Below are 27,756 nucleotides of genomic sequence, written 5' to 3'. Positions count from 1 at the left end.
GATACTGTATATAGTTTTTCGAGATGTCACTTTTGGAGAGATTGGGTTAGAGGAAGGAAGAGGGAGATATCTTTCTTGTCCATTGCAGTCCTGGAAGGAAAAGCGCTCCCCAACAGATTAATAGGACTTTTGATTAGGGTATTGAAATTGAGGCTTTTTCTTGCACCAGACAGGGACCAAATAATTGATGGATTATGCTTGAAAGAAGAAAGAATGAGATTAGAAAGTGTGTTTGATAAGAAAAGGGGAAAAAATAGAGTTGCTTTCTAATTCTTCCCTATAAAGCTCAGCTCATTCAATAAACTTGTCAGGAATGTATCAAATTCATATGTCTATAAATTTGAGTAAATGTACAAGTCTAACTGGAGCTCAAATGAAAAGTCAGGGGAAAAGATAATGATTTTGCTGTCTACTGCATATGGATGCTAGTTAAAGTCATGAGAAATGTGGAGACTTGTTGAAAGGTCAGGTAACCAGAGGCAGGACTCTGGAAACCCCAGTATTTAAATAAGAGCTGGAGGAAGATCTCGCAAGGCATGTGAAAAAATAACTATTAGAAATGTCAAAGAAAATTTAGAGAAACTTGTAAATATATGACAAAGCAAAAGAGTCAATTAGAAAAAAAATAGATAAATTCAGTGGTTTTGATTTTTACAGCAACCCTATAGTATATGTGAAATGTACAGTTTTGTTGTTTGTTGTTTGTTTTGTTTTTCTTTTCTTTTTTTTTAAGATTTTATTTATTTATGAGAGACACACACACAGAGAGAGAGAGAGAGAGAGAGGCAGAGACACAGGCAGAGGGATAAGCAGTCTCCACAAAGGGAGCCTGATGCGGGACTCGATCCTAGGTCTCCAGAATCACGCCCTGGGCTGAAGGCGGCGCTAAACCGCTGAGCCACCCGGGCTGCCCCTGTTTTGTTTTTCAAGAGACTCAACAAGCAACAGAGGAGAGATCGGACAGTACCTGGAGGTTAGAAGTGAAAGGTAAAGCAAAGCTTTTAATTCACATTAGACAGAATATGTGGATATTTATAAGGTGCAGGTTAAGAGCCATTAGACATGGAGATGCTTAGAATTTAGGAGCAAGTTGTAGCTGTAGAACATGATCTGAAAGGAGGGATAGTGGGCACAGAAGAACAATATTCTTGTTGGTTAAGCAGCAGGTTGTTTAAACAAAATTTCACAATGGTTCATTAACAATAGCAATTGAATATTAATTATTGAAGTGTAACATTTAGATGGTAAGTTTTAGAAATCCTTTAAATTTTGATCACCTAAAGTAGCAAAATTTAAATAATAATTTAGTTGCTTTATCTTAGATCTAATGTTACAAAATATTAGTTTATGATTCCTTATTAAGCCTGTGCACAGTGAATTTCATGTAACACTTTTCTGACAATAGAATTCATTTTCCCCATTGGCCTTTCACTTATTATTTCCATTATGACAATGGGTACAATAGAAGGATCTTACCATTTTCCAATTCAGGTTCAAATGCTTTTTATTTTTTATGTGGATTTTGGCATTTATATATATTAATGATTATTGAAGTAATGGCTATGGCTGCTTATCAGACAGTTGAAAACTATAAGGAAATTACATAGAAATATCCAATGTTATGATTCATAGCTTTTATTTACTCAATCATTTATTTATTAATCCTTTAAACAAACACATATTGTGCCAGGCACTGTTAGCTGTGGTAACATAGCAAGGAACAGGAGATGGATGCTCCTGCCTTAATAGAAATTTAAAGGCCATGAGGAGGATCCAGGCAATTAAGAAAGACTCATCAAATGAGAAGTCTACTTGGATGAGGTAACTGCCTGTTGTATTAGTGCACATACAAGGGATTGGTTGAGAACATAAGAGAGACAGTCTAGTGGAGAGGTTAGAGAGAGCAGAAGTCCAAAGGGGGTGGGGGGTAGCCACATCTGAGAGTAATAATATGAGGATTTAGTGGTGAAGAGTGGGTTCTTCCAGAAAGCAGGTAGAACACAAATGCAAAGGCCCAGAAATCACATGAGATATTCTAGAAATCAGTAAATAAATTAAGGATCTATTGTAATAGTCATTTATTATAGACAGACACGGGGCTCTATCCAATGACACTGAGATAATGGCCTGAGCCAAAACCAAGTGTTACAGGCTTAACTGAACCACCCAGGTGCCCCTGTTATAATAATCTTTAAGCAATGATCTATATTATATTCATAGCAGTGAAAATAAAGATAAGTAGACATATGTGAAAAATACTTTCAAGGTGCTATTAGAAGGATTTGAGACTCAAATAATTATTTGAAAACCCTGGTGAATGGAAGGGGGCCTATCAGACATGCAGCTTGAGCCAAGAAATTTGTTTGATTTTATCCAAGAAAGATAAAAATTAAATTTACCCTTCCTAACCTCCTCCTAGGATTGCAGTGAATGAGTCCAAGATGCTATAGTAATACTAGGGCAATTCCTGCCCTGAATAAAGAAAAGGAAGAATGGAACAGGCCTCAAATATTTGGTTGAATCTGGGGAACAGAATCCTCCACTGTTATTATCAATTTAATTAGCTGATTAGTGCAAAGTACAGTAGGAAGATTAGGAAAGGGTACCAATCATCTGGAGGATAGAGATGATAGCCATTTTATAATTGGCTCCCTTTAAAATTAGAAAGTAAAGTGGGTGGCCCGATAGGGTGGCATGCTGAGGTCATTAGCAAATCAACCCATTTTCTTCTATTCACACAATGTGTCTCCCCACAGAGGCACTGGCTCCCCATGTGGAAGCTATCTCACAAATTTCAGGCACTGAAAGGACAACATTTTTCGTAATTTGCTTCCTTACTCAGGTAACACAGTGCTGGTCTGACTGGAGAGTGTTGGAGAAAGAAAGAAAGAAAGATAACATTAAAAACAAATCAAACATACACGCTTATGTAGGTGTGTGTGTTACATATACATGTGTGTTTTTATATTAAACATATATGTGTATATATTGCATATATATTACTTATGTAAGAGTACCTTACTTAAGAGTTAAGGTAGTTTGGATAATGACTAATGACCAAATTTAGTCTATGGCCACAAGGATGGGTATCTCAGGTGGAGCAAATATGACAAGAATCTCACGTCAAGGAACTGAGAATTCAGTGTGTCATGTGGGGTTTTTATATAGACATTTAATTACCCAGGATGATAGAACTTGATTGGAGGTAAGACAAAAAAAAAAAAGAGTATCTAGCAAAATTATCCATGTCAAAGAAGAAAATGACAAGAACCATCAATGAAAGCTTGAGGAAGGATACCTGGCTGCATAGCCAACTGGAATAAACCTCAAAAAATACTAGATGGCTTTTACATGAGAAATTAGCAATAATTTCTTGAAAAAGCCATTGAGGAACCAAGAATATTCCTATTTCAGTTGATACTTGTATAGTAGTAGAATATAAGAGAATAATTTCTTGAATGTTCTGCAGGAAAATCTGTATCCACAAGACTACAAGTTTAGAGGGAGAGGATGAGACTGTATGGGAGTTTAATCATGGAGTGGAGATTTCAGAATTCACAGTAGAAATAGTTGGGAGCAAGAATAGAAGGAAAGAAATTATGAGTTTATTGTAGAACATGACAGAATACATTTTTTTAAGATTTTATTTATTTATTCATGAGAGACACAGAGAGAAAGAGAGAGGCAGAGATACAGGCAGAGGGAGAGGCAGGCTCCATGCAGGGAGCCGGACGCGGGACTCCCTCCCGGGACTCCAGGATCACACCCTGGGCCAAAGGCAGCGCTAAACCGCTGAGCCACCCGGGCTGCCCCATTGACAGAATAATTTACGGAAGAAGTTTATATCATGAACCCTAGTCAAGGATTTCAAGGAGATAAAGAAAGGTAGATCACAAATTTTTTATACAATAAGGTGCATTTAGTAAGATGTGCATGCAGAGGGAGCCTGGGTGCCTCAGCGGTTGAGCATCTGCCTTTGGTTCAAGTCGTGAATCCTGGAGTCCAGGGTGGAGTCCCGCATCGGGGTCCCTGCAGGAAGCCTGCTTCTCCCTCTGCCTATGTCTCTGCCTCTCTCTGTGTGTCTCTCATGAATAAATGAATAAAATCTTAAAAAAAAAAAAGATGATTGTGCAGACAGTATGCTATATAGAGTTGGTTGTAAAGAAAACCAGAAATGTTATGTTGAAGTTCTGAAACTCTTTCCACAATGTCATCCATTAAAAAACAGATTCCAAAAGTGTTTAGGGTTTTATATACCTTTAATATGCTTATTAAGGAAATAAACTTATGGAGAAGCATGATTACAACACTATGAAATAGACTTTCTTACATGGAAATCTTTCTAGAATTTTCTAGTTATTTATCACAACCATCCCTACATGGATAAAAGATTGCTATTATTGTTGTTGCTGTTATTGTTGTTGTTGTTACTATTTTCAGAGGTCATAGTTTTGGCTAAAAGAATAGCTATCTTGGGACCCTGGGTGGCTCAGCGGTTGAGCGTCTGCCTTTGGCTCAGGACGTGATCCTGGAATTCTGGAATCGAGTCCCACATAGAGCCCCTGCATGGAGCCTGCTTCTCTTTCCTCTGCCTATGTCTCTGCCTCTCTCTGTGTCTCCCATGAATAAAGAAATAAATTCTTAAAAAAAAAAAAGAATAGATATCTTAATTTTATTACCATTACAATTTTACCTATGTAATTCATTTTCTCTAGGGCGGCTATAAAAATGTATATAATTAATGTGAGGACTTGATTGTATGACTATCAATTTTGTACTCTCTCAAACAAATAATTTTACATATTATAATCTATTTAATTTCTGACTTTCCGGAAATAATTTCAATAAAGAGTGTTTTAAAATGTGGCAGTCCCAAGCGTATTTTTTAAAATGTAGAATAAGTTTCTTTTAATTTTAATGCAATTCTTTATAGAGTTGGTTTTAATATATTTTATTTTTTACTACTAAAATAATTTGTCCAGGTAACTAGAATTTGTCAGGGTAACTAGAAAGGGCTGAATGCTCACCACATGTAGACAATTCACAGCTCTTCCCAATTCAGTTTCCCCTTATCACCATGGTAACAGCCAAGTGGGTTAGCTGTTTGGGGTAACATCATGGAAGGTCCTTTTCTATATAGTCCAGTGATTGTCAGGATGTGCTTTGCACATTGACTTAGATGCTAGGTTAAGCCAGGGGATATGATTTTTACAGAACTAAGGTCCATTTATAGATACATATTTTAGGGATAAGGTGATTCATTTTGTCACCTCAGTTTAGTCTAAATCTCAGAAACTTCAAACTTCTAGGTAAATTAGTTTTGTGTATCAAGGACAGATGAAAAAATTGGACTGTGCTTTACCTTGATGGAACTAATAATGGAGATTTTGAGTAGATTTCTTCACATTTCATTCCAAAAATCTCTATTATCATCTTGTCATTCCTATTGAATGGAGGTAGATGTTTTAACTACTCTTAGGTAAACATTTGGAATTAAATTAATTATCAACCTGAATTTTTTTTCTGTCATAGACACAAGATACAGAATGTTTAGCTATTCTTGTGATGACTTTAATGCTTCATAATTACAAAGGGACAAATTGAATTGGATGGTGTGCCTTCTCTGATACACACTGTCGAATTTAGTGTTTGATGGCTATTTAACTACAGTTGAATTTTCTGTGATTTATAAATCAATTAAGTTAATAAACATTTTCTTTACTCATACTCACATTGTAATAAAATATTTATATTATGCATTTAGAAATATGCATAGCTTTATTTATATTCATGACAAAATGTCCAAGCTGCTTTTATAAGAGCCCAGATAAATTTTGTTTAGACTTAACTCTTTCTACTAAGAGCAAGAAAAGAGTAATTATTACAATTAATAAAAAGAAGAGTTAAAAATAAACCACTAAAGATAGCCCTTAAAAAGGCAGGAACCATTTAACTCTGGGAATTACAGCAAATAAAAAAACAAAAAACAAAAAACAAAAAACTTTCACAGTCTCTTTAGAGAGCTACGTTGTTTTAATCATGATTAAAGACCTTCCATTCCTGAGTATCTTTGTTTTAGTGAAAGTCCTGAGAAAGGAAGCAGCCTAGCCTGGTGTGTGCATACTTTATACAGGAGCCTACAATCTGTGGTTGGTGCTTTACTGGAGTCACATTAAACAGGAGAAGATATATCAAGAAAATTTAGCCTGGACTAATCATCAACACACATCCAATTTGTTTTTATTATTTGTGTTATTTTCTTGGTACATCTTACACACACAAACACACAACTATTTCCATATATATTCACCTCCAAAAATGTCCATGTCTACAAAACTGACTCACTTATAATTACAAACAAACTCATTGACTTGTCAAAGATAAACAATCCTAGAAAATGTGTAGCTAAAGCCTACAAAGGCCAATGTCATGAAGTTTCTTTTCTCCAAATCCAGGATCATTAAAGATTATTACGGATTTATGGAGGGCTCAGTATTAAACAAAAATATTGCCCCAAATCAAGTGTATTGGAAACAAAGGGGAAAGATAACTTCTTGTCTAATCCTCTAGTTAAAGCCTTCAGAGAACCTAATTTTCTAGTCCATTAGTCACAACTCATGAATTATTGTACATCCTGACCCCGGGCCATCACTTCTCTTAAGCAAAGTGGAATAGAAAACATAATGATTGAAGTTTGTGCCTAATCAAAGAATTTTCCTTTTGTCCTTAGGGAATTCCTATTGGTGAGACCATTGTATTATTTTTTTAAAAGATTTTATTTATTTATTCATGAAAGACACACACACACACAGAGACAGAGACATAGGCAGAGGGAGAAACAGGCTTCATGCAGGGAGCCTGATGTGGACTTGCTCCTGGAGTCCCAGGATCACACCCTGAGCCAAAGGCAGGCGCTCAACCACTGAGACACTCAGGTGTCCCGAGGCCATTTTGCCCTCTCATTGCTGTTGTCTGCATTTTTTCAGGGCCATCTATGGTCTGGGCAAGAGGGTTTCCATTCCTTAGGAAATGTATCTGAGGCACCACCCAGATTTCAGTAGCTGGTGGTGAGGAAGTGGTGTGGAGGCGAGGCACTAGAGAAGAGTCATTCCTGAATGTGGCTCATGTGTTTCTTCATGTGACCCTGCCCAGGCCTCCCTTACATGTGCCAAGTCTGCCCGATGCCACAGAGTGGCTACACATTCCTAGTTTATAGCCAGGTGAATGAGAAAAGGCTGGGCTCACGTCATCTTAGGTTCATCTGTTGGACTAAAGATGTCTGTACTCTTACCTTCAAGGCTCAGTGATAAACTGGAATCTGTTCTTCAAACCATCTGCAAATCCTTATGGAGGAAACTCGAAATTTTATGAGTACCAATTCTAGGCTTCTTTAATTTGAATTTATGTTACCTTTGAAATTATGTTATCTTGCAAGTGTTAATATGAAGGAATATGGTATGAGGAGGGTTTTTTTTTTCCTATAGGGAAGCACATTATCTTCAGTCAGATAAAGTACAACCGAAGTAATTCTTAAGGAATTTGGGAAATAAGGATTCTTTGATGCCATTAGTCCCTGAACAGTATGATCAGCCTTAATGTTTTCTCCTAGCAGCCAACTGCCAATAAAATTCAGCGACATTCACAATCGGTCTCTTCATATTATTTTCAACAACAGATACAAATAGTAGGATGCTTTTTCATTATTTTTACATAGGGTCCTGAGAGATAAAGATTTCAAATTTAGTTAGTTTTTTTTTTTTTAACTTGACTACCCAATGCTTCATTTCTTTGGTAAAAAGTATTTCCCATCTCTTTTGTATTTATCTGTCATAGCAATTGCTTAGTCTCCTAAAACTTTACCAAAAGCTTATTACAAGGCCACATGGAATAAGTTGATTAATGCAGTTGGCACTGAGAGATATGGACTAGTTCCATCTCACTCAGAATATGAATAGAGACTCAATTGCATTTGTCCAATCTGAATTTGATGACTAACACTAAATACTCCATATTTCATGAGGATCTTTTTTTTTTTTTAGATTTTATTTATTTATTTGAGAGAGAGAGCATGGTAGCAGGGGCGAGGGTCAGAGGGACGAGAGAGAGAATTCCAAGTGTTCTGCTGAGCATGGAGCATGCCAGGCTCAATCCCAGACCCTGAGATTATGACCTGAATTTAAATCAAGAATCCATTGCTCAACTGACTGAGCCACCCAGGCTCCCCCAGATCTTTTTTGTACAGCTCCTCTCTGGTTTCAGTTTTTGTGTTATTTAACTTATTCAGTTATCATCAACAAACTTAGCTTCAGCTAATTTAAACAATAAAAGAGAATAAAGGGAAAGCAAATGATGATTCATTTTAAGAATTATGTAGCTCAGAAAATCAAAATCACCATCACTTTAATAAGTTCTCAAGATGCCAGAAGTCAGGGCAGCTCAAGCATCTCAGCAGCAGGCATTTTGGGGACATCTCTTTAAGGACTATGCAACAAGACTTCTGTTCTAAGCAGTTTATGCCTAATGTGTACCTGGAAATGAGATTCTGAATTGAGTCACAGTCTGGCCTGACATAGGAAGGGAAGGGCTGACCCACGATTAACAGGCTCATCAGAATCATTGTGAGTGGAAGAAGGCTGGTTTCAAGGAATATTTATGGGGAAGATAATACATTATTTGTTTCAGAAAGTTCTACCTATCTTTCTTCTTTGGAAATTGTATTTACCTTACTAGAAATTTCTTAATATGTAACTTTCAAATAATTATGGTCTCCCAACAATAACAAAAATGCTTATGAGACTGAAAAAGTTTGGGGAAATGGGAAATAACAATTTTACCTGCTCTGGGCTGTTATAACAAAGCTCATGGTGTATCAGGTATTGTTATTTAAATATAATGTTTCTTATTTAAAGTATCTCATTTAATCCTAATCTTGACATGGGCTATTTGCAATTATTATTCCATTATGTAATTTGTCCAAAGTTGCATAGCTAGACATAGATTTAAACCAAATTTTGTCTGAATCAAGACTCAACACTCTAATAACTAAGCTGTATAGCCTCATTACATAAAGCCAATGGTATGAAATTCTTGAATCAAAGAAGTTTTAAATAACCAAGGAGTCCAAATGCTAACTAACATGTCATGCTAACCTAGAAAGTTTGTTTTTTTGAGGTTGCTATTAATAATAATGCTTACAACTTATGGAAGGTTTGAATTAAAAGCTCCTATGGCTAGTTATTCTAATCTTTTCAACCATAATTATGTTAGCTGAGGTCTCTAGTTTTTTGCCATAATTGCATGCCATTTTCTTTTTATTTTTTTTTTAATTTTTTTTTCCATTTTCTTTTTATTATTATTATTATTAATGATAGTCACACACAGAGAGAGAGAGAGAGAGAGGCAGAGACACAGGCAGAGGGAGAAGCAGGCTCCATGCACCGGGAGCCCGACGTGGGACTCGATCCCAGGTCTCCAGGATCGCGCCCTGGGTCAAAGGCAGGCACTAAACCGCTGCGCCACCCAGGGATCCCTGCATGCCATTTTCAATAGGAATATAAGTGACGACAAGTGATAGATATCTATAGGTCATCTAAGTGTCTCAAGCCCAGTGTATCCCACAAAGAGTAAATTATCTTCCTTTTCAAAGGTATACTCAACTGAACTTTCTAACCTTTTCTGGTTAAGCATAACTCTATTCATCCATATTTCCAAACCAAAAATCTTATAATTGTTAACTCTTTTCTCTTGAGCTCTTCTCCTCCAATCAGACATGAACTATATCAGAAATACATCACTTATATATATCAGAAATATATCCCAAATTTAGCCATTTCTTTTGATCCATGCTTATTAATTTTGTTGGTGCTGTCCCTTCATGTCTTTCAACTGCAACAACCTGGTAAATGTTCTCATCAATACCACATCTATTTATCATCTATCTATCTATCTATCTATCTATCTATCTATCTATCTATCTCTGTAGTTACCAGATTCATCTTTATAAAAAATATCTAATCACTTTTTTAAACTAAAAGATTTCTGTTGGTTCACCATCGTTTTAATGATAGAATCAAACACTGCCATATGGTATAGACGGCATCTAACTGGCACACTGTTTGGCCTTAATTTACTTCCTTCATCTAATACCGAATATAATCATCCCAATCCTATCCAAAATCTTTTGTTTCAGCAACCCTTAAATTCTCGAATTTAAGCAACTTCGATATCGAATAAGGCAACTGAGACTTTTATTTTGTTTCCATTACCTTAACATGAAGGCATTTCTTCTGCTAGTAATATCCCTTCCTTCATTCTCCTCCTGCACATTCCTGTTCACATATGTCACTTCCTGACCATCTCTTAGTGTTTACCCTAAGAGTTCATTTGCACCTTAAGTGCATTGTAATCTGTGGAATAGATAACCAGAAAAATTAATACAAGTTTATTATCATTTTAATCATATTAGATTGTAATTTTTTGTCACATGACTATTTATTTAGTAACTTCTGAATTTTTCAAAAGTAAAGGATATATCTAACATACCTTGGATATGCCCAGTGCCTGTCATTAAGCATGGCTTATATTTGGTGTTCTGTACGTTTTTGATCTAATAGTTCAATAATTGAATTTCCTAAAACCAAAACATGACACTCACCAACCATAAAATATTCTGAGTTGTAATTATTCCATATTACCATTCAACCCTTTAAAATGTATAACAATATCTTTTTTTCCTCAGAAAACCTTAGGAGTTACCTAATCACTGTCTAGATTTATTTTATGTGTATTAAGGAAATCTAAACCTTTGTCATGCAATGTAAAGATGACCTTGGTTCAGTCTTTGAAAATGAACAGAGGAGAGAACTATTTTAAAACAGCATGCTTGTTTTGGAATCTTGTCTTACATATTATGATAAAGGTGTTGCATTAACTATTTTTGTAAAGAATATATTCAGTTGATCAAGTATTCTTTGATGTATCCTTAAACATTCATCTCACTAGAATGAAAAGAAACTTCCAATCAAAGGGGTTCTCACTAAAGCTTGGCCTAGAGGGAGGTAGAATGTGTACTGTGTGAAGAAGTAGCAGATTTCTCAGTCAACTTGCACTCTGAGACCTACCCAGATATGACAGAAATGAAAACTTTCAGATATGATTTTATAATGCTCTATTTCTTTTTCAAAAAGTGTTTTACACATAGCAAGTTCAAGAAACATTGACTTGATAACTCAGAAACCTAGTGGAGACAAATGGGAATGGAGACAAATGGGTAATGAGCTTTTGATCTCTAATTTTCCTTGAACTGTAAGTGACAAATGAAAGCAAAGCAAAACATGGTTGGGTCCTTGAGAAGGTTATGTTTCTGATCTTTGTGTGAACCCAACATTGTAGGTATTCAGGATAGGATAGGTTTTAATACTGAAGATTAATTGTTGTCTCAGGGACACCAGTATTACGTGGGCATCTCTATGATACAGGGTAGTGACTCCACACATTGACTTGTTCAGCAAATATTGCCACACATATTATAGGTTCTGGGGGTGTTTGGTACAAACAAAGCCATTGCCCTCAAGGATCTTTCCTTCTACCAGGGGAGAAATACAGGGCAACCTAAACCAGTGGGTTATAAAATAATGACAGTAAATAGATGGGCAGCATATATTTTAGGGTGGTCAGGGAAAGGCTCCATGAGCAGGTGTCATTTCATCCAGACAGGAATGTATTAAGAGGGAAAGCCTTGTGACAATTATGAGAAAGGGAGAGGGAAAAGCATCTGAAAATGACCTGGAGCAAGATAAAGCTTAGTGCATTAGAGTAGCAGCAAGAAGACGGCAAGCAAGAGCAAAGCCTCTGGTAGTAGTAGATGAGAGTAGAAAGTCAGGTGGAGGCAATATTCTTTAAGACATTGTAAGTTATGGTAGCATTCGCATTTATTTTACTTTGATATGAAACCAGTGGACAGTGTGAGCAAGATTAATCTAAGATTTTTATTCTTAAAATATGACTTTGCATTGAGTTGTGGAACCAAGAGTGGAAGTAGAGACTAATTAGTAGGCTTTCACTGTCCTTAGGGGAGAGGTAGGTCAGAGCATGAGTTTAGTGCTGAATGAATATGGTCAGAGTTCGTATATATTTTGAAGGTAGAGCTGGTGGGACACATTGATGGGATGGCTGTTGTATTACTGTGCTAAGGTTGTCATTTCAAAGTACCACAGACTGGGTAGCTCAAAGAGAAATTTATATTCTCACAGCTCTGGAGGCTAAAAGTCTGAGATCAAGGTGCTGGCAAGGATGTTTCCTCAGCTGTGAGGTAAAGTTCCATTCCTGGCCTTTCTCTTTGGTTTAGGGATGGCAGTTTTCTCCCTGTATATTCTCATCACCTTCCTTCTGGACCTATCTGTGTTCATATTTCCAACTTTTTTTTTTAATTAATTAATTAATTTATTTATGATAGTCACAGAGAGAGAGAGGCAGAGATATAGGCAGAGGGAGAAGCAGGCTCCATGCACCGGGAGCCCGACGTGGGATTCGATCCTGGGTCTCCAGGATCACGCCCTGGGCCAAAGGCAGGCGCTAAACCGCTGCGCCACCCAGGGATCCCCATATTTCCAACTTTTTTAAGGACATCTGTCATACTAGATTAGGGCCCACTCTATCTCTATTTTAGTTTAGTTAACTTTGTAAAGACCTTCTCAAAAAATATGGTCACATTCCAGGTTACTGAGGGTTAGGACTTCAACACATAAATTGTTCTAGAGGGAGACACAATTCAGCCCATAAAAGATAATACTTATTTTTGAAAAAAAAGGTTGCCTGGCATAATTACTAGTTATTGACTTGAGCAACTGGAGGATTGAAAATGACATTACTCAGGAGTAAGAACATGTTTGGTCAAGGGTAAAGGTGACCATAGGAGGGGAACCAAGATTTCTGCTTTGGAAATCTGTGATGGTAATGCTCATTTGATAGTTGGATTTATCAAGCTGATACTCAGAAAGAATATTAGGGCTGGAGATACACATTTGAAAAGCATCAGCTACACATTTGGAATGCATCAGCACAGGTATAATATTTAAAGCCAAGGGATGGAATGAGAATATCTAGAAAGGAGTGTGGAGACAGAAGAGTTCTGAGGATTTAATCAAGGGACACTTCAAAAACCTAAGGTCAGAAAAAAAGGAATGATTAGAAAAGAAAATTGAAAAGGAACAATCATTGGCTTAAAAGGAAAATTGATATGGATATGGCTCCTTAAGTGTCAAGGAAAGGGAGTGGCTTAAGGGAAGAGCATGGTCAATGGTGTCAAAGGTGCTGTGAGAGGAAGGTGGGAACCAACTACATTTACTGTTGGGTGTGGCAAGATGAAGTTTCAGTGACCTTGGAATAATTCTTTCTGAGGAGTCATGGGGAGCAAAGTTGATTAGAATGGATCGAGAACAGAATGGAAGATAAGGACAAGAAAGCAGCAAATATATAGTACATTTGGTGGCATTCACTATAAAGATGGATAGATCAAGGAAGTTGCAGCTAGGTAATGTGGGATCAAGGGAAGGCTGTAGTTGATTTGTTGCTCTGGTTTGGTTTTTAAGTTGAGATATATTGCAAGATGTGTCTGTGAACTAAAGGAAAACAATCCAGTAGTGTGGGGAAACTTTATGATACAGATAAGAGAGATTGCAATGGGATTCATTGCACAATATATTGTGATAGGAAGAAAGGCAGATTTTATAGAAACACATATGAGTGGGTTATTAGATTTGTTGGTAGGAAAATGAGGTAATTCTAATCTGATGACTGTCGTTATTTTGGTTGTTGCTTTATAATGAAATCACAAAGTATTTTCATGATATACTTTCTGAAATATTTGCTTTAAAGCTTTATAATGTATGGCAAAAGGCACTCCCATTGTAGATTTTATATTGAGCTTATAACAATACTAGTGGGGTTTTCTCCTTGTTTTTAAACTTATGAGAAGATTTTTGCAGAGTAGTATAAAGGCTAAAGATTCCAGTAAGAGGTTGTAAAATAAAACTGAAAACATTTGTATCAGAATGTTTTATTTTAATCCCCAAAGAGTATTAAAGCCTTTGACTAGTTAAAGCAATTTGATTAGCATTGAATAAAGAAAGAGGAACTAAGAAATTGAAAATATGATGTTAAAATCATTTCTAATTTATCCTTTATATCTCCCTTACTTTTCTTCCTTCCTCTATTTATCTACTATTCTATTTACATAAGCTTTCTTTGTTCTATCAATCACCTTCGAATATCTAGATGACTCATGTAGAGGTAATTCCAAAGATAAATTACTAAGGATTTCTCATGATTGTTTAGTCTGATTTACTGTCAGGTGTCCAGATTTTTTCCCCCCATACTTTAAATCAGTTTTGAAAGATGAAAATATAATTATCTATTCTGAACTGGGAAATGAAAAGGCAAGACAGGAGACATTTTTTAGCTTATCCTGTGAGAGATGCCTTGTCTCTCTTAAATAGTTTTAGATATGAGACTATTAACCTAGAACTAAAGATTGGTCATACAGATGAAGAGCCATATGTTATAGGTCAGAGTCATGATTACGACTGCAAGGTACAAATGGATAGTGACTGGATGGGGCATGGGGAAATAGCGGTGGTGCTGGCAATATTCTATTTCTTGTTGAGGGTATCTGGTTCATGCTCCCATGTCATCCAATAGACTCCCCAAGGGCAGATGAGCTTGTACCCTCTCTCTTTCTTCTGCACTGCTCCACATTACATACACTCAAGCAGTTCTGCCTACTGCACTTTATGTCTCATGTTTAACCTGGTATTTATCATAATCTCTTTAAATTTAGAGATGGTCTGGAAAGGAAAAATAGAAGGGTTAAGGCAATTTAAGAGACAGGCATTGATTGCTCAAAAACTCCTCTATGGTACTAATGTATTTCCTGTGAAACTAATGCATCTTGAAGACATTTTCCTTAAGAGTGAGAATTTTTTTCCCAGTTTTTTCATTAGTGCTTCAGGCAGACAGCTTCATGAAGGGTACCTAAGGTAGAAAGAGCTGTGGTTTACATGAGATTAACTCTATAATACTTTTTTTTGTCTTTTGTTCTTATAATTTGATATGAGGCCACAAGACTGCCTTTTGCCCTTCGAGCAAGAAAGTATTCCTTAATGTCTTATAATTTCCATCAATTAAAGACTACAAATATGAATTCTGAGAAATTCTATAATTTAAACATTTCTTCTAACTACCACTTTTCATTATCTTTTCTTCCTTCAGTAGTGGTTTATAGAATGTTAAACTATAGAAATAAAATTTGTGAGATAATGGCTTTATCTAAGGCAATATAAAGGTTAGGGGTATAAAATAAGAATCACTGCATTTACTGAGATGGCAGGTTTATAAGATATGGAAAGCATATCATCTTATTTGAGGATAATAATGTTTTATCAATTCAATCAAATTAGTTTGGAACATATTGCTTCGTGGAAAGGAAACCAACCATTATTTTCTAATTTTTAAAAATATGTGCTGTCTTTCAGAGACTTATGGTGACATTGCAAAGTACACATGACAAATTTCAAACTGAAAATGTTATAAAAAATTTATCTTGTAGGATAATGCTAAGTTTTACCTGAAGGCTTATCTTCCATAGTGGCAATGACTATGACATTGCACCATTTTAAATGCATCTATATTGAGATGATAAAACATGGCAAAATATTGGTTCCATAGAGAATTGCAGTAATTGCTCTGACCCTAAAGGGTAAAACATTAGGAACACCAGGAGAGCCATAGAGCAGTGATAGTGCCTCCAAGCAGAAGCTACCCTTTTCATTAAAATGCTACGATTTCCTTCTATGCCCTTTACTGTAATCATTGATGGCAATGGTTTAATCTCACTTTTATAGTTCTAAATAATGTAAATCATCACACACTGCAGTTAACATGGAGACTGTGAAGTACAATTAGTCACTGATTTATTCCGTCAGTGAATGTGCAAGTGAGAATAACCTTGTGATATTTATAATAGGAATAATATCATAGAGTTTCTGGGATTGGGACAGAAAAAGAAACAAAAGCCTAGACTTTACCTGGAGGCTTCTTATTTTATTCCATATGATTTATTTTTTCATGGTCTGTTTAAGGATAACCTGGAGACTGGATTTGTGTATACTTCTGAACAGAAAATTACCAAATGTTTTCAAATTTGGTACCCAAAGGAACATACACTATTAGCAGATTGATTGTTTTATATACTTATGTGCATTTTTCTCACAAGACCCTTTTTACCTGCATAGCATATGTGCTTCATGCTTTTAAAGAATCCAATTTGTCAACCTAATCTATCAAGCTATCATTTATGCAATTTAACTATTTCATATTATTTTAATACAGAATAGGGATTTAGAGATCAAAGGGGACATACTTACCTTGAATTTTTCTCAAATCCCAGCTGGTTTTCATGTCCTGTATTTTTCTTCTCAGAGCTGGATCTTTTTGCACCCTGAGTACATATTTGCACCCCTACTTGTTTACTCATCTGTCTAGAAAGCAGAACACCCCAGATCTTAGGTAGAAGAGATTTAAGCAATTCTAACATAATACTCTGGATCTCAACATTAAGTTAGTCTTGCTGCTTGCCTAACTTAGACCTACTTATCTGTGTTTAAAAACTCAACTTTGATTTTTTCTTTAGTCACTAAGTTTCTGTCTCCTTAACTAGGATCCCAGTTATTCTGGGATTCTTATTCTATTTTCTTTTTTTTTTTAACATTTTTTTTAATCTTTATTTATTTATGATAGTCACAGAGAGAGAGAGAGAGGCAGAGACATAGGCAGAGGGAGAAGCAGGCTCCATGCTTCGGGAGCCCGATGTGGGATTCGATCCCCGGTCTCCAGGATCGCGCCCTGGGCCAAAGGCAGGCGCCAAACCGCTGCGCCACCCAGGGATCCCGTTATTCTATTTTCTTCTTGTGAGGTTCTGCCCCAGACAAATCTCCCTCCACTGATCTCCCCTTCACTTCCTACATTTCCAAAAGAGCATTGGTTATCAAAATATAGTCCTGGACAAAGCTAATTACCCACGCTGATTCAGTATAAACAGATGGTTCTATAGTGAGATAAACTTGGTAAATTCTACATACTGTACATATAGTTTTCTACATATACAGGAAAGTGAAATATGAAAAGAGAGTTTTGGTTAAATTATAGCACTGTCTCTACCATCTCCTCAAAAACTCTTTTTCTTTTTTTTTTTTTGTAAGGAACATCTATCAACAACTTTAACTGGAACCTTAATTGCATAGGGACAGCGTCTTCCAGAATGTCAAGACTCACTGTGTGGGCTTCAGATATTGCCTGCACATTGTGTAATGCCTTATTTCTCCCAATGATCTTAGGACATATGTTTAATATTACATCTGTAGTTATAGAAATATAAATTAATAAGGATAGCGGAGCAGTGAGACCCCTTAACATTTTATAATATGTGTTATTTGAAACAATTTATATTTATTCATCCCAAACTGCCCAGGCTGGGGAAGATTTATTGATTCATATGCAAATTAGATGTAACATATTTATCCTGTTCAATGCGTTAAGGAATTAGAGTCAGATCAGTTTTGAGTACCAGGTACCAGTTATAATAAACCTAAAGGTTCACAGTTTCCTTTTTCATAAAATGAAAACTATTTCAGATTATTGAGGATTAAATGGATCAATGTACGTATATGCCTCTCCACTCTGGCACCCAACATACCTTCTATGAATTAGTTCCATTTTCTTCCACCTTTGAAGACTTTCCTATTGTTGACTTCCTATTACCGGTCTGATGTTCATAACATCATTTGTTTTATGGAATCCTTATTGCTATGCCTGACTCACCTAGAGGAATGTCTCCTATTTTGGAACTCTCTGATGCAAAATTTCGTATGGAACTGTCTTACTATCTATGGCCTATTCCTTCCATATTGGGTTTTACCTGCATGGCTAGACTTCTTCCAGGCACCTGCTGCAGTAGCTGTGTCCTGTCTCGCCTGGGGGCTCATTGCACTATTTGACCCTCCCAGCCTGCTTTGTCCTTTCACAGTTAACATGCCATCCCTTTTCTTCTTCAGCCTCAGACAGAAAATATTTATATCTATCAGAAAATATCTCTTTACTCCTTCAGTGGTTTTGAACTCGCTATATGCTACATGGGAAAGAAATAAACAAATGCAATCTATTTACCCTTTTATAAATTCTCCAAAGAATTTACATAAATAGGAAGCCTAATACTTCCCAGTACTGCTGATGAGTTTTTGAAAAACTTAATATTTTTCTAAGTGGTAAAAATGGTAACACCATTTGTGGAAATACATCTCCTAATAGTGCAAGCCTGTTTTCCAAGGGAATTTATTTATTTATTTTTTTTTCCAAGGGAATTTAATTAGCAGATCATGTTAGTCTAATTAAAAAGAAGTATAACTATACAAACAATAAATATTCCCCTCTGAAAATAATTCCTACTCTGGTTAGTTGGGTTTCCTGGGGGAAAAATAAAACACAATCAACCAAAAAAATAAACATACAGATAAGAACACCGTTTTGCCAATTATTAAAGATAACTTGGGGTGTGTAAATTTGTTGTCAATATGTAAGCTTTTCTAGAGACTTTTTTCTCTAGAGAATTTTCATTTCAGGCTTTTTGGTGCTGAGATTAAAATCTCTAGTACTCATATTTTCCTGCATAGGAACTAGGAGTTTTCTCATATGGGGTCTGCAGAAAATATTGACAATATTTTAATAATGTTAAAATATTTCCCTGCCAAGGGTATGAAATATTTTCCTGTCAATCCTCCCTTTTCCCCTGCAGGGTCCCCGAGGGAGCCCTGTACATAGCTGAATGGGAATCAAAGTTTACTTTGTGATGATTTGGGCCTGCCCAAATCAACAGCAATCCAGGCTCACTGCATAAACTAACCTGGATTGTGTGACTTCGACTTGCACTCTAGAGCAGTCTTACACTGCTTCCTTGATTCTAAATTTTGGAAGCCAAGCCTGTCTACAAGGAAAGAGAAAATAGGGTCTGTCCTCGGAGAAGGTACTGACCAACCTAAAATGCCTAAAAAAGAAGAGAAGACATTCTGCTGACTTGTGCTCCACGTGAGACAGTATGGCACCCAGAGGAGGGGGAAGCTGATCTCTGCCATTAGGGCATGGCTAATGTGCCTACTGGGACACTGTGGCACTGTGAGGCAGTTCCGGATTCTGACCAGAAGAAATGACAAGCAGATTCAGAAGGAGAATGGATGCATTTCCTCCCAACAGTTATGGTGCTGGAGAAGAGAGGGGACTCTAGTCACTTTACCTCGCCTTCCTTCATGTATCCTTCACCTGTTCCAGAGAACACTAGAGAGAAGCCAGCTGTGTGTTGGCATTTCAGCCATTGCAAAAGTAAGGTTTATGCTATGAACTTCACCCAAACGGTTCTGCAGACATAGTCAAAGGGTGGGGTTGCTCTGGAGGAAAATAAGTTATACATTCAAGCCACTTAAAATACATCAGCACTTTAATCTTTTATTGCAGTACCTTTGACACTTTTTGTCAATGCAACACTTTCTATCAAATATTGTATCATCTTGTAAAATAATCCTGTAGTGGACTATGTTGTTATCTGTGTGTGTGTTTCTCTATAAAGTAGAAATTACTTCATGTGTCACTTTACTAGCATTAAGCTATTTAAGGTTTCCAGTAATATTCTATGTAGTCTGAGGTTGAACCATTACTGACCCTGGCTTGGGAAAATCACTAATTTTATGTTAATATAAGCCTTAGCTAATTTATACCATAGTACAGTCACATGTGCAAACTATTATTGAATTGTAGGTTTGTTCTTAAGCAAATCTTTTAATATTTTTTCCTTTAAAAACTTACTTTATGTAAAATAATGAAGAATATCAGATATATAGAAATTAACAATCATAAGACAAGAGGCACCTGGGTACTCATCATTAAGATTAAATAAATGTTAACATACTTGCTTCTAAAAATCAACTAAAAGAGAAAACTAAAATGATACAGATGTAACCGAAGCCTCCTTGCCACTCTTCTTAATTTTACCTTCCCCAGAGATAAGAAAGACCCTGAAATGTATGTATTCCATTCAGATTTATAGATTACAATTTATATTATATATTTATGCATTATTATAATACTAATATTTGAAAATGTATATTTTAAAACATTATATAGCTTCTTACTGCATATAATCTTACTCATTTGACCTCATAATTATAAAATCGTTGTAGTGATGTATATCATTCATTTGTTTAGACTATTTAGTAGTTTACTTATATAAATGAATCATTTTATCAATTTTTAAAAATATTTTTATTTACTCATGAGTGACTGACAGAGAGAAGCAGAGACATAGGCAGAGAGAGAAGCAGGCTCCCTGCAGGGAGCCCAGTCTCAGGACTCCAAGATCATGCCCTGGGCCAAAGGCAGGTGCTCAACCACTGAGCCACCCAAGTGTACCTATCCTTCTTTTTTTTTTTTTTTTACTGGGGAGTGTTAAATTATTTTCATAGCTTCCTTTTAAAAAAGAAACAGCAATAATTAGCATTCTTTTGTCTCCTGTTCACAGAAAGATACACCAAAGTTTATTCTCTCAGCCAAAGGATATGTGCATAATCAATTTTTTCTTGATATTGTCTAATTAATTTCAAAATTATAGCAATATAACTCTCATCAGCAAAGCTATAAAACATCTTATTTCCTCATGCTCTTACCTCTAATACCAAGTATTATCAGACATTAACCTTGGTCAATACTATGGATATTAAGTGCTGTATAAATTCCTAACTTGCATTTCCCTAATTTCTGATAAAAAGAAGTTTGTTCATATGTTTTTACCATTTTACCAACACTTCATCTTTTCTTTATTACTGGTTTGTAGGAGTTCTTCCTCTGATTTCTTTGTCCTATCTGGGCCTTGCCTAAGAAATATTTCCCTACCTGATGTAATAAAGATATTTTCTCTCTCTTGTTTTTCTTTTTTAGTTTGAAAAATAATTTAATCACAGTTACTTAAGCACAAATATACTTTTTCTATTTTGCTTACATTTATTGAAGCAATATATTACAAATTAATTTATACTTTTCTAAGAGTTTCTTTTTTAATTTTTGATCCATAATGAATTGTGGCTTTGTGTATTATAAATAATGAGTAAAATCCTATGAATCTTGTGGTTCTTTTCTTACTTTCCCCCCAAAAATTCCTTTTTTTTCTTTACTTTTATATCTTGAATTTATTTTGGCATACCTCATGACATATGGATCTTTTTTTTTTATTTACTTATGATAGGCACACAGTGTGTGAGAGAGAGAGAGAGAGAGAGAGAGAGAGAGAGAGAGGCAGAGACACAGGCAGAGGGAGAAGCAGGCTCCACGCACTGGGAGCCTGATGTGGGATTCGATCCCGGATCTCCAGGATCGCACCCTGGGCCAAAGGCAGGCTCCAAACCGCTGCGCCACCCAGGGATCCCTGACATATGGATCTTAATTATTCTTCTTTTTATGCATATTTAGCTCAGCAAGTCATTCCTCACTGATTTACATTACTTTTTCATATACAGTGGTCCCATGTCTACACTGATCTACATTTGAGACTTCTTTGTTTTTATTTTTCCAAGTCCCTGCCAATGCCATACTTTGTTAATTATTGTAGATTTACTTAAAAAAAAATGCTTTTTTTTTTTTTTTTTTTAAAGGAGAGGTGCCTGGAATGCTTAGTGGTTGGTTAAGTGCTGGACTCTTGATTTTAGCTCAGGTCATGATCACAGTGTTGTGAGATCAAACATGTCAGGCTCCATGCTGGGCTTAGAGCCTGCTTAAGATTCTCTCCCTCTCCCTTTGCTCTTCTTTTCTCTCTCTCTCTCTCATTCCCTTTCTTAATAATAATAATAATAATAGTAATACATGTTTAATTATTATAGATTTACATAAATCTACAAAGGAAATAAAGAGCTCTGGTCATCATTGAATCTGGGTAAGAGTCCCCTTTGCTGGCTTCTACTCTGAATATAAAGTGAAAAAGCTCAGTGCAACTAGCCTCCAGCCAGCCATACTACTCCTACCATCAAGAGTCCAGTCAGAGTCCTCAAAGTCCTCCTATGCAAGGCAGTCCACTCTGTCTTGTACTTCCACCATTATCTATCTTAGGACCATCATGAATTTATACCTTTTATCACTAATTTTATACCAGCATACAAAACTAAAGAATTTCAGGTCATCTTTCTTCTCCATATGACTTTGAGTATATCTCTTTTTTGCTTATATCTACTTCCATTCCCAACTGCTAAACTATAGAAAGACACAAAGATTCACATCATTCAAGAATTTTGGGGGATCCCTGGGTGGCGCAGAGGTTTGGCGCCTGCCTTTGACCCAGGGCGCGATCCTGGAGACCCAGGATCGAATCCCACGTCAGGCTCCTGGTGCATGGAGCCTGTTTCTCCCTCTGCCTGTGTCTCTGCCTCTCTCTCTCTCTCTCTCTCTGTGACTATCATAAATAAATAAAAATTAAAAAAAAAATTAAAAAAAAAAAAGAATTTGGAAAATTATAAGACAATATTTCTTCAAGTATTCCCAATTTCAATGATATCTGCTTTTGGATTTCTAAGAGTTCTTACTTTTTAACCTTCTTATATTTTATTCATGTTATTTAATTGCTCTGTCATAATTTTGAAGTCTTTGTATCTGTGTATTTCATATCTTTTCCTCAATTTTATCTCTCAGTTTGTTCATTTTCTTAATGAAAATTAACTAAGGGCAACCCCGGTGGGCGCAGCGGTTTAGCGCCCCCTGCAGTTCAGGGTGTGATCCTGGAGACCCGGAATCGAGTCCCACGTCAGGCTCCTTGCATGGAGCCTGCTTCTCCCTCTGCCTGTGTCTCTGCCTCTGTGTGTGTGTGTGTGTGTGTGTGTGCGCGTGTGTGTGTCTCACAAATAAATAAAATCTTTAAAAAAATGAAAATTAACAGGTTATTGTGCATGTTTTATCTCAATGATTAAATATTCTTTGCTTCTAAAAGTTTTGATAACTTGTAGAGAATATTTGGCATGTGTTTCATATTTTCGTATTTTATCTTATAGCGATAAATTCATTGTTGTATGTCTTTACCGTTTTTAGTGTACTTCCTTCTTCTGCGTTCTTTAACATATTATTTTATTATGCAAGTGTTTGAGAATTACTGATTCTTCTGACTGTCACTCCTGGCACTGGTTTGTCTTATTAACTTCCATTGTGATGATGTTCTTCAGTGGGCTTTATAAGTAGTTATCCTGTTACCTGAGCAATTTTGTGTTTTATTTTACCAAGCACATGAGAGCTATTAGTAGTGCAGGACCAATTTTTATGGTCTTTCCTAGTTTGCACATTTTGGAACTACTGATCACTTCAAACAAGAAGTTTGTAAGATACAGAGTAGGATTATGAATTTTAAGATTTCCTTTTTTCCACCTGAATCCTATGACAGACATACAAATGTTCCTTTTTCACCTATTGGTACTGTTGGATAGATGAGCTTTTCTCAGTGTATACATTTAGTAATTTAGGAGTTCTTTAATTTATTCATATTATGTTCAGACTTCTCAGTTTCAACTCCTTGCATTTCACAGGTGAAGGCCATACCTTTGACTCCACATGACTAAGCCAATGGGTTAATGAGGCAACTGCCTTTATCTTTCCACGCCACTCACCTTTGTTTTTATTTTGAATTCTTTTGCATTTTCTTCACCCAGTGATTTATTTATTTTTTTATTTATTTCTAATCTCAGGTTTGAATGAGTAGCTGTGTTGTATATAGTTTTCATAAATATTGTTTAGAAAGTTAGCAATGTACCTAGTTAGTCGCATTTTTGGAATGTGAAGTCAAATGACTTTTTACTTAGCTACGTTATAGAAGAATATTAACATGCCAAAGGAACATTTATCCTGATATATAAAAAATTGAATATTAAAAACCCTAACCGGTATTTTGGCAATTTTAATAGTGTAACAGTGATGTACTATCAGTTGCTTTAAGTAGGTAGAAGCCTTTAGGCAAACGTGATTATGGAAAAAATAAAGGATATCAATCATAGCATATAGAATTAGAATTTGCTTATAAATGCAAAGAAAATCTTTTATTTCGAAGATTTTATTTATTTATTCATGAGAGACACACGCAGAGAGAGAGAGAGAGAGAGAGAGAGAGAGAGAGAGAGGCAGAGACACAGGCAGAGGGAGAAGCAGGCTCCATGCAGGGACGCGATTCCAGGTCTCCAGGACCACACCCTGGGCTAAAGGCGGCACTAAACCACTGAGCTACCAGGGCTGCCCCAAAGAAAATATTATATATAGAATTATCTTAGCCAATATTATTTAAAAGATGAAATTATAAAACATTTAGTTGGCCTTTACTTTGAACAACAAACACAGAAAATAATCTTTTTAAAGTATATTGTCTTAGTAACTTTGGTCAAAACACCTAATTTCCCTGAGCCTAAGCATTCTTGACTTTAAATAAGAATGAGAATTGTATGTATACTTCATAGATAAATTGTGAGGATTACCTAAGATATTTTAACCAATATAGTTAAAACAATCTCTAACACATAGTAAAGACAAAAGAAATGCTTGCTATTTGTTGTTATTATTATCTGTTTTGGTTCTGTACAGCTGCATAAGAAACAATCTTATATACATATGTGATGGTTGGTTTTATGCCAGGTTGTTGACTGGATCTTAGAATGCCCAGATATTTGGCTAAACATTATTTCTATATATGTCTGTGAGGGTATTTCTAGATGAAATTAACATTTGAATTGGCAGATTTAGTAAAGCAGTTTGCCTTCCCCAGTGTGCATGGGCACCATTTAATATGCTGAGGGCCTGAATAGAACAAAAACATGGAGAAAGAAAGAATTCAGTCCTTCCTGACTGATTGTTTAAGCTGAGACATTGATTTTTTTTTTTTCCTGTCCTCTATGTTCTTGGCCATTGGACCTGAACTGGAATCTACACTATCAGCTTCCCTGATTTGTAAGTCTTTGGATTCCAACTTAATTACATAAATGGCTTACAATTGCATGACCCAGTTCCTTAATAAAATTTATCCTATAGCTATATGCTATTAATTCTATTTCTCGAGAACCCTAACACAAGTTAGTACTGAAAACAACAACCATTTATTATACTCATGGATTCTCAAAGGAAAAAAAAACTTATAGGACATTGTAAATATGACTTGCATCTGCTCCCCTACATTTGAGGCCTCATTTAGAAAATCTAAACACCTGGGATTGACTCAAAAACCTAGAGTCTAGGATTATCTGAGGGTTTCTTCAATCAGATGCCTGATATCTGGGATGGGATTACTAAAGTTTGAGATAGCTGGCTCTGTCAATGGGAGCATCTGCATATAGCCTTTTGATATGGCTTGTAGTATGGTGTTTGGGTTCTGTAAGGGAGTGTACCTGGAGAGAGTTTCTGGAGAGCAAGCACTCCAAGAGACCAAGGTAGAAGCTTCAAGATTTCTTCCGACCTAATCTTGAGAATCACAGTGTTATATCTGTTGTACTTTATGGTTACCATCCCATTGAGATTCATGGGAAAAGGACATGGATCCCATTTTTCAAAGAAAGAATCCCACTTTTCAATGAAAGTGTCAAAGAATGCTCACCTATATTTAGAACTGCCATACTGTCATTTTTGTTAATTGATTTTTCATTTAACAATCTGCATAGAAAAAAAAGCAATCTGCATAGAGGCAGGCGCTTTAAAACAAATTAGGTTTTACTCATAAAAGCTTATTTAGTATATCTATTTGTATAATGTGTAAGACACTTAACCAAGAATAGGTCTTTTTCATGTACCATTTATTAAGGGAAGTTACAAGTGTATCTTTCTAAAATATCAGATGTTTGAATTTATATATCATTTGGATCCTATAAATTTCAATAGTTTTTCTTAGAACTTTTTGTTCATGTTGTTCTTGTTAAATTTGAAAATTGGGCAGCCCCGGTGGCTCAGCAATTTAGCGCCGCCCTCAGCGCAGGGCCTGATCCTGGAGACCCAGGATGGAGTCCCACATCAGGCTCCCTGCGTGGAGCCTGCTTCTCTCTCTGCCTGTGTCTCTGCCTCTCTCTCTCTCTCTCTTTCTCTCTCTCTCATGAATAAATAAAATATTTAAAACATTTTTGAAAATTTGTCAAGGTTTTCTAACAGTATCAGTAATTATCAGTATATTGTCTGATATATAATTATATATCAATTATAAGTCTTGATAGAGAAAAATCACACATACTGTGCAATATACTGCATTTCTAAACAATTAATTTAAATATAAGTGAAATGGTGTTTTTTTGGGGGGGGAAAAATAGGACAATGTCACTAGGCAAAAGTTTATAGATTTACTTTCATGAATTTAATACAATCTTGCCCTGGGTCTTGCCCTTGTTCTTTTAGACCAAGAAATTATTGTTTCAGTGTTCCAGAACATAGCTTACTCATGGAGGAGCTGTCATTACCAAATAAATAGATAGGTAGATTGATAGATAGATAAAATAGTAATAGTAAGTAAAAATTAATGTGTAACTCATATAGACAATTTATTAGATATTCCGCAAAATAGACAAAGAAAATATATCCAGTAGATTGTCTTCTTAAAGAAGAATTTATAAGAGAAGTCAAATGATTTTCAGACTATGGCTTTGTAAGCATGGGATTTAAACTAAGGAAAATATGTGATACTAATTAATGTCTAGTTACATCAGGCTACAAAATCTGGATATAGCTTTTCTCTCATAAATTTCTGTCTCTCACAAGGACAGAGTACATCTGGACCCCCCCCCTTACATAGAAAATCCCAGAGAATCACTGCCAACAATGATCTTCCTGATTTGGTTGTTGGCTATTTCCATATCTTATGGCAAATGTTCTGCCTTTGATAGTTTATTAAAATCAATGCAGCTACGGGTCAACCATTACTCTTTCCTTGGGTAGGCAAGAATTTTCCTGTTTCTGGTCTCAATTATGTGTTGATCAAAATGTTTAACTCTTCAACTTATAGAAAAGTTACACTGTTTTCAGAAAGACCTTATTATTCTCTCATGTTACCTCAATTTGTCCAAGTATATCAGAGCAGTATGAACAGATATTTATAGTTTTTATCAATTTATTATAATGCATATTTTAACATACAATGTATTTAACATCTCTATTTTAAAAAGCTCTCCATTTTTGGTTGTATTAAGAAAAAAAATCCTTTGAATTTTCTTTATATTTTGAAAAATAAAATTTTCACTTCTTCCAGAGTACAATCTCTAAACCTGTTACTGTACTTACTAGGCCCCATCAGTTTATTTCAATTACAGTGGACAAGAAGCACAAAATGTATTTTTGTCAGAAGAAGTTTGTTTTCTTTTTGTTGCAGTCCACTTTAAATATCTCTTTTATTAGACAAATGCCCATAGCTCATGATAACTTTCTGGGAAGTTTCCTTATCAAACTTTATTTGGAGCATATGTTTCTATTTTACTGATTGGTCAATTTTTGCAGAAATTACATGTATTTGACATTTATTGAGCTCTTAATATGGGCTAGGCATCATCCAAGTATAAGAATAGTTAGAAAGTTGGTGAATACTAACAAAAATTATGTGATTATATAACAAACATATTTTAAAATATTATTTAATCTATTTAAAAATATTGGTTGAGGACTCATTATTTCAGTGGGCTG

Source organism: Vulpes lagopus, chromosome 6, assembly GCF_018345385.1.
Source record: "Vulpes lagopus strain Blue_001 chromosome 6, ASM1834538v1, whole genome shotgun sequence".
Lineage (NCBI taxonomy): Eukaryota > Metazoa > Chordata > Mammalia > Carnivora > Canidae > Vulpes > Vulpes lagopus.
Note: the sequence above shows the minus strand (reverse complement) of the source record.